The 8,435-nt window shown below is 44.0% G+C and overlaps 1 long non-coding RNA gene across 2 annotated transcripts; it reads left to right on the top strand.

Moving 5' to 3' along the window:
- Positions 1 to 2,301: 2,301 nt before the first annotated feature.
- On the top strand, positions 2,302 to 4,530 carry LOC123327998. Of its 2 annotated transcripts, none has more exons than XR_006542680.1 (3): positions 2,302 to 2,602; positions 3,405 to 3,517; positions 3,643 to 4,530. It is a non-coding gene; the product is annotated as an uncharacterized LOC123327998 (long non-coding RNA). The 2 variants fall into 2 exon arrangements; XR_006542681.1 differs by lacking the exon at positions 2,302 to 2,602 and adding an exon at positions 2,666 to 2,828.
- The last annotated feature ends 3,905 nt before the right edge of the window (positions 4,531 to 8,435 follow it).

Genomic DNA, 8,435 nt, shown 5'->3' with positions numbered 1-8,435 from the left:
AAGATCCCCTGGAGTAGGAAATGACAACCTGCCCCAGTATTCTTGCCTAAAAAAAACTCCATCGACAGAGGAGTTTGCTTTAAAAAACAAACAAATAAGACTTTGGCAGCCAAAGCTGAGCAATGAACTGGATGTTCTCACTGGATCTCTCTCCCTGAAACATAGAAACCTGTTGATTAAATGGGTGGAGAGCCACAGAACATCGTGACTTAAGTGGAAAGAAAGCATACCAGTTTAATACATATCATCCCCATTACATGGGAACCATGCCGTGGGCTGGCCCTGCTCAGCGAGGCCTGAGAGCAAAACAAACTGCCTCTTTGTTGCACACAACAGCATTCCCTTTGTAACCACTTGAAGATGGACTAGTTAACATCTCTTATCCTCCCTGGAGCCAGCAGACAGCCAGGGTGCCTGTCAGCAAGAGAAGTGTGTGGGCACCCAAACCTGTATATGTATGTCAGGTGGAGGGAGCTGCCAGGAGTACTAAATTCTGTGTATTGAGAACGAAAACAGGGCGTGGAATCTGAATCAGAGCTTAGCTCTGATGACCACGTGTCCTAGAGGCCAAATCCTACTTTTAAATAATGTGTTGCATTGTGTGGAATTCTCCAAGTCAGAATACTAGTCCTGATTGTGGGGACAGAAATATAGAGTCCTTCCAAGTATAGTATTTCTCACAGGGGAGCATTTGATAGCCCAGGAAGTTAGGATTATAAGAATTGGATTATAAGAATTGTGTCCTTGCATTTCAATAAAGACCTGAGACAAATAGTATTATGGGGATCTTTGGAAATCTCTAGTCACTGGTCACTTTCCCGTGGTTTGTGATGTTGGGTTACTCTGGTGTGACTGCGGTGGGACCAAGTAGAAACGGCAGGAAGCTCTTGAATTGGGGCTTGAATTCTGATGTGAATCCTGGCCAGTGCTTATTAAGTTTGGTGACCTTGGACAATTTAACTTTGTGAAGCTTCAGATTCTTATTCAAAAAAGGACCCATTACTAAACAAAATGATGTATACAAAGTATCTATCATACCACATGGCATACAGTAGGCATTAAACAATCTAGAAAAAAGTTAGCTGATAATAGGTAAAGGCTAGACATTAAAAGATTCCCCCCCAAATTTCCTAGCTTCTTCTGCCAAATTTCCTAGCACTGATGTCTGTCCCTCCAACCAAATCTCTGAGGTTTCCGTCTTTCCTAACAACTTCAACTTTTAATAATGGAAACAGCTTGCTGTTCCAGAAACAATTTTAGGGAAGAAAAATCTTCCCCATAAAAATAAACTTAAGCCTACTGTAATTAAAAATGTATTATTTTTTACTTCTGAAATTTAAAATACTCCCCAGCAATTAGTTCAGTTCAGTTCAGTTGCTCAGTCGTGTCTGACTCTTTGCAATCCCATGGACTGCAGCACATCAGGCTTACCTGTCCATCATCAACTCCCGAAGCTTGCTCAAACTCATGTCCATCGAGTTGGTGATGCCATCCAACCATCTCATCCTCTGTCATCGCCTTCTCTTCCTGCCTTCAATCTTTCCCAGCATCATGGTCTTTTCCAATGAGTCAGTTCTTGCATCAGGTGGCCAAAGTATTCAGCTTCAGCATCAGTCTTTCCAATGAACATTCAGGACTGATTTCCTTTAGGATGTACTTGAGAGTCCTTTAGGGACTCTCAAGAGTCTTCTCCAACATCATAGTTCTAAAGCATCAATTCTTCGGCGCTCAGCTTTCTTTATAGTCCAACTCTCACATCCATACATGATTACTGCAAAAAACATAGCTTTGACTAGACAGACCATTGTCGGCAAAGTAATGTCTCTGCTTTTTAATACTACCCCTTCATTTAACCTTGTTCTTGTACCATCACATATTGAAGAGAAACCAGTATTACAGCAAAGCTTAGATAGTTTAACTTAACAAGAATTTGTACAATAATTTTTTTAAAAAACTTTGGCCTTTGGGGCATTATTTAAAGTGGACTGCTATTTAAAAGCATAATTTCTAGGGCTGTTCAACTTTCTAATTAACTTTAAAGTTAATTCTGCTTTTGTATATAAAAATGTTTCCCACTAGGAAAATTACCAAGGAGTTTCTTATCATATTTATCTACATGCTTGTCAGTTACCAATCCCCCTGAAGCAGCCCCTTTCCATGGCATTCATAGTCCAGTTTGATGATCTCCCTGCCACATTTACAATTTTAGTAGGAAACTCTTGAAAACCTGACTATTGTCAAAATCTGTACTGAGTACGGAGACTTCAGTCAGTGTGACAGATGGTAGAAAGAAATATTTATATGGAGGCTGTGGGTGGGAGAGAAGCACTTCCCAACTGTTGCTAATAATTAAACTTGCAGTAGCTGCTGGTGGGCCACACAGGCACAAACCTGGCAAAGTCTCCATCAGTCCTGATGGGTTTTCCTTACAGCCAACAGCTGTAGGCCATTAGTTACTCTTTGGGGCCCCAGGATTCTTCTCGGATGGCTCGGTCTCCCTCACAGCCTCCTCCAGGAAGGAGGCTTGGTTCTCCCAGGAGAATTGCAACTGAGAAGGACAGCACCAAGCTGGCTTTCAGAGAGGTGGGGCAGCAGATTGATGGTAGGTGCTGGGGTGGGACAGGTGGAGAAAGTTAAGGGTTGGAAATCATCTTCCTGGGTGTCTCCAAAAGGACAGATCCACTGGGAACAACACAGAGAGGGGCTCGGGCAGCCAAGGACATCCAATGCATGAGAAGGGAGGCAGCCTGCTTATTTCTACCATCTTCACTAAAGCCTACCTTGCTTATTTTTAATGAAATGTTTAAAAAATAAAATGTAAAAAAAAGGTAAGTTAAAAAAATAACAATCTAGGTTGGTGGATTTGTCCTTCAGTTCTCTTCCAGAGCCCCTCAGTATAGACCCTGGTCGGCTCTGCCAGTGTTGGAAACACTGCCACCTGCTGGACCCTTTGAGAATATCAGCAGGCCCTGCCCTTCAAACCCAGTCCCAAACTTGACTGGTGCCAGCGTCAGCAACTCAGCCGCCAGAGTCGGGGTGCACGGGATCCAAGACCTGTGGCTGCCGGTTGCTCGAGGGAGAGATTAGTTGGCTGGCCAGAATATAGACATAATTAGACATAGTTTTTAACATTTAAGAGGACTGTATTAAATTCCAGGACTTGTCTCCTGAAATGATCTCATTCTATGATTACGTTACCTCCATTGGGCTTCCCTGGTGGCTCAGGCCATGAAGAATCTGACTCGGGTCTGATCCCTAAAGAAGGGAATGACTACCCACTCCAGTATTCTTGCCTGGAGAATTCCATGGACAGAGGAGCCTGACAGGCTACAGTCCATGGGATCGCAAAGAGTCGGACAAGACTGAGCGATTAACTTTCATTTTCACTTTGTCATTTGCTGAAGGATTTGGGAACAGAAGGGTCAAGACCTCCTCTGTCCTCTGTAGATCTTCAGGCCCTGATTTGAAATGACGTGTGTGCTCAGCCCTAGACTTTCAAGGCAGCTTCAAGTGAGATGTATGTAATTCCTTTGCTCTGACAACATGCTCCACTCTGTTCTCTCTGCTTCATAATTAACTGCTTTTAAAGAGAATTTATGGGGCCTGATGAATAGCTGAATGTTTCTTTCTTTGAACTCCCAGATGTTCTGACCAGATTCCAGCCTCCAGTCCCTGTTCCCAGCCCTTCACCAGAGCCGTCGGGTAAATTTTCTAATCCTCTCCGGGACATTCCTATTTCCTGCCGAGAAGTAAGAAAACAACAGTGCTTCCCTAAGGGCAGTGTGCCTCAGCCCTGCCTCGCAATCTCCATTTTAGGAAAAATGTTTCCCCGAGCACGAATCCTCTGAAAGGAAAAGGCCTGTGAGTCTCCTGGGAAAGAATATGAGACCCCACCGTGAGGATTTGCCGTAGAATTTCGCTGCATTCCTCTGCGGGACTGGGCTGTCTAGGAAGTTCATTTTGATTTAAAAATATATCAGAATGGAAATGTGTTTGTGTGAGTAGGCGTGTGAAACAGATTTGAAAAAAAGACAGGCAAAAATAAAATGGGGAGATAAGGAGAGAGGTCAAAGGCAAATAGTTCTTTCCTTCTAAAAGGATCTCTTCAGAGTGCTTGGATTTTTTATTATGGAAATACTCAAAACATTCAAAACTAGAGAAAATAGTCTAATGAACCACTGGGTACCCCTCATCCCACTTCAACAATTATCAACATTGCCAACCTTTATCACTTATCTGCTCCTCTTCTTTTTTTTGCACTAGAGTTGGGCCTGGCCAAATCCATGGCCAAAACCAACTTGCCTCTTGTTTTTCAGGGAAAGAAAAAAAGTTTTACTGGAACACAGCCATGCCCAATGGTTTCTATTGTCTATACCTGTGTTCGCATCACAGCAGCAGAGGTGAATAGTTGTGACAGAAATCGTGTGACCCACGTGCCTAAAATATTTCTTGTCTGGTCTTTCACAGAAAACATTTACACACACACACAACCCTGTGCACGTGCACACCTGCTCTGTCATGTCCTACTGTTTGCAGCCCCATGCACTGAAGCCCACCAGGCTCCCCTGTCCATGGGATTCTCCAGGCAAGAACACCGGAGTGGCCGGGCATGCCCTTCTCCAGGGGATCTTTCCCGCCCAGGGATCAAACCCAGGTCCGTAGCACTGCAGGCAGATTCTTTACTGTCTGAGCCGTCTCTTTTACTCACATTTATTTGTTGAAGAAACCAGACTCTTTGTCCTACAAAATCCCCACATTTTGGATATAGTCGGGTATATGCTCATTGCACCATTTTACATGACCACAATGCATTATTTTTAATTAGGCCTTTAAAAAAAAAGATGGAGTACAGTTGAATTACAGCATTGTGTTAGTTTCAGGTATACAGCAAAGTGTTTCAGTTGCTGCTGCTGCTGCTAAGTCGCTTCAGTCGTGTCCGACTCTGTGCGACCCCATAGAAGGAAGCCCACCAGGCTCCCCCGCCCCTGGGATTCTCCAGGCAAGAACACTGGAGTGGGTTGCCATTTCCTTCTCCAATGCATGAAAGTGAAAAGTGAAAAGGAAGTCCCTCAGTCGTATCCGACTCTTAGCGACCCCATGGACTGCAATCTACCAGGCTCCTCCATCCATGGGATTTTCCAGGCAAGAGTACTGGAGTGGGGTGCCATTGCCTTCTCCAGTGTTTCAGTTATATATATACATACACACACACACTTTTTCAAGATATTGAATATGGTTCCCTGTGCTATATAGTAAGTCTTATTGTTTATCTGCTTTGTATTTAATGGTGTGTAGTGTGTATCTATTAATCCCAACCTCCTAATTTATTCCTCGCTACCCTTTCCCCTTTGATAGCCATGTTTGTTTTCTAAGCCCGTGAGTCTATTTTTGTTTCATAAATAAATTTCTTTGCATAATTTTTTTGAGATTCCACCTTTAAGTGATATTGTATGATATTTGTCTTTCTCCATCTGACTTACTTCAGTATGTTAATAGTATGATAATATCTACATCCATCCATGTTCCTGCAAATGGCATGATTTCATTCTTTTTTTATAACTGAGTAATATGACCACAGTGCAGTTTTCTGTCAGGCTACATGAGGTGGTGGAGCTTTGGGCTTTCTCTGGGTTTCCAGACCTACCTGGGCAGCACCGTGTGACCTCCAGCAGTGGCCCCACTGCATTGAGGGTGAGCATGCCTCCTTCCTTTGGCGAACTCCCTGTGATCCTGGTAAAGCTGTTGTTTCCATCCATTTGGGCTGCTGTAACAAAATATCACAGATAAGGTGGATTATAAGCCACAGAAATGTGTTTCGCACACTTCTGAAGGCTGGAAGTCCAAGATGAGGCTGCCAGCACGGCTGTTTGGGTGAGAGCCTGCTTCTTGGTTCACATGTGTTGCCTTCTAGCTGTGCCCTCACTTAGTGGAAGCAGGCAAGGGATCCCAGTGGGATAGTTTTCCTAAGGCACTAATCCCATTTATGGGCTCCATAGAGGCACACCCAAAGGCCCCACCTCCTAATACTGTCATCTTTGGGGGTTAGGATGGCAACATATGAATTTTGAGGACACACAAACATTCAGATCACAGCACTGCCTATCACAGCTCCCTGGCCTCCTCTTCATGACAGCCCAAGAGGTGAGCATGAGACTCCCACCCAACTAATTAGAGCTCTTCCCTGGGGAGTTATTTTCTTCCACAGCATTGCCAAACTGTGGCATTGCCAAACATTGTGAGGCATGATCTCACCTAGAGCTGCCGGTAGCCATGCCTGAAAAGTGAAGTGTTAGTCATTCAGTCATGTCTGATTCTTTTTGACCCCATGGACTGCAGCCCACTAGGCTCCTCTGTCCATGGAACTCTCCAGGCGAGAATATTGGAGTGCATAGCTATTCCGTTCTCCGGGAGATCTTCCTGACCCAGGGATCGAACCTGGGTCTGCTGCATTGCAGGCAGATTCTTCACAGTCTGCGCCACCAGGGAAGCCTGTAGCCACGCCTTTGTTGTTGTTGTTGTTCAGTCACTCAGTTGTGTCGGACTCTTTACAATCCCATGGACTGCAGCATGCCAGGCTTCAGAGTCCTTCACCATCTCCCAGAGCTTTCTCAAACTCATGTCCATTGAGTCAGTGATGCCACCTAACCATCTAATCCTCTGTTGTTCCCTTTTCCTGCCTTCAATCTTTCCCAGCATCAGGGTCTTTTCTAATGGGTCAGCTCTTTGGATCAGGTGGCCAAGTATTGGAGCTTCAGCTTCAACATCAGCATCGACCTTCCAATGAATAGTCAGGGTTGATCCCCTTTAGGATTGACTCATTTGATCTCCTTGCAGTCCAAGGGGCTCTAAAGAGTTTTCTCCAACACCACAGCTCAAAAGCATCAATTCTTCAGCGCTCAGCCTTCTTTATGGTCTAGCTCTCACATCCATACATCACTACTGGAAAAACCATAGCTTTGATTATATGGACCTTTGTTGACAAAGTAATATCTCTGCCTTTTAATATGCTGTCTAGGTTTGTCATAGCTTTTCTTCCAAGGAGAAACCGTCTTTTAATTTCATGGCTGCAGTCACTGTCTGTGGTGATTTCTGAGCCCAAGACAAGAGCCTTCATCAAGAGGCTCTTTAGTTCCTCTTTGCTTTCTGCTAATAACGATGGTGTCATTCGCATATCTGAGATTATTGATATTTCTCCTGGCAATCTTGATTCCAGCTTGTGCTTCATCCAGCCTGGAATTTCACAAGATGTGCTCTGCATATGTTAAATAAGCAGGGTGACAATATACAACCTTGATGTACTCCTTTCCCAATTTGGAACCAGCTCATTGTTCCATGTCCAGTTCTAATTGTTGCTTCTTGACCTGCATACATGTTTCTCAGGAGGCAGGTATGGTGGTCTGATATTCTCATCTCTTTAAGAATTTTCCACAGTTTGTTGTGATCCACACAAAGGCTTTAGTGTAGTCAATGAAGCAGATGTTTTTCTGGAATTCTCTAGCTTTTCCTATGATCCAATGGATGTTGGCAATTTGATCTCTGGATCCTCTGCCTTCCCTAGCCCAGCCAAGTAACAAAGTTTGAATCACTAAAGGATGCTGAGGATCCTAATAACAGCTGTCACTTGATTGTGTCCCTACCCAATGCCTGGCACATGGCTGAGACCTAAGGGAACACAGGGTTGTGAGTACAAATGGAATTATGTCAGTAAAATCCTCATAAAACTACAGGGCAAGGGCAGAACATCAAAGAGGAGAGAAGCATCTTCCTGCTGCTTCATCACAGAGCTTCTCCCAGCTTTGGTCCAGTGAGTTCTTCAGAAACAATACTTGGGGACTTGAGTTTGAGTAGGCTCTGGGAGTTGGTGATGGACAGGGAACCCTGGCGTGCTGCAGTTCACGGGATCACAAAGAGTCGGACAGGATTGAGACTGAACTGAACAGATACAAAATTAAAAGTTTTCTTTTAAAAGTCTTGTGTTGCCATAACGACACCTAGTTCCACCTGAACTTAACTTTTCTCAAAGCTTGAGCTAACCAATGTGTTTTTCTTATGGAAATATTTTTCTTAAGCTATGTTAATGCTATGTGCTTACCTTAGAATCTGCCTTTCTTCAAGTCGGTTCCATCTAAGACTCAGAACCAATAATGGCTCAACAAACCAGTATGTTTTACTCATGGAAATGTTCTCTTCAGCTATGTTAATGGAACTATGTATCTGCTTGGAAATTTGCCTCTCTTCAAGATTTATGTCAATTGTTTTATGGCCCAGGATGACTCACCCTGTGCCAATGCTCTCTCAAAATGCATGTTGTGGAATGAGGGGCCTGGTGCAATTCTCAAACTTCATTACACAAAAGTACTGAATCTGGCCCTGGATTGAAATCCTCTCCTCTGAAGGCCAGGAATCCCAGCATCCCAGCTGCTACACGCTTGTAG

Source organism: Bubalus bubalis, chromosome 11 (genome assembly GCF_019923935.1).
Source record: "Bubalus bubalis isolate 160015118507 breed Murrah chromosome 11, NDDB_SH_1, whole genome shotgun sequence".
Taxonomy (NCBI): Eukaryota; Metazoa; Chordata; class Mammalia; order Artiodactyla; family Bovidae; genus Bubalus; species Bubalus bubalis.
This window is presented reverse-complemented; position numbering and strand designations above follow the sequence as displayed.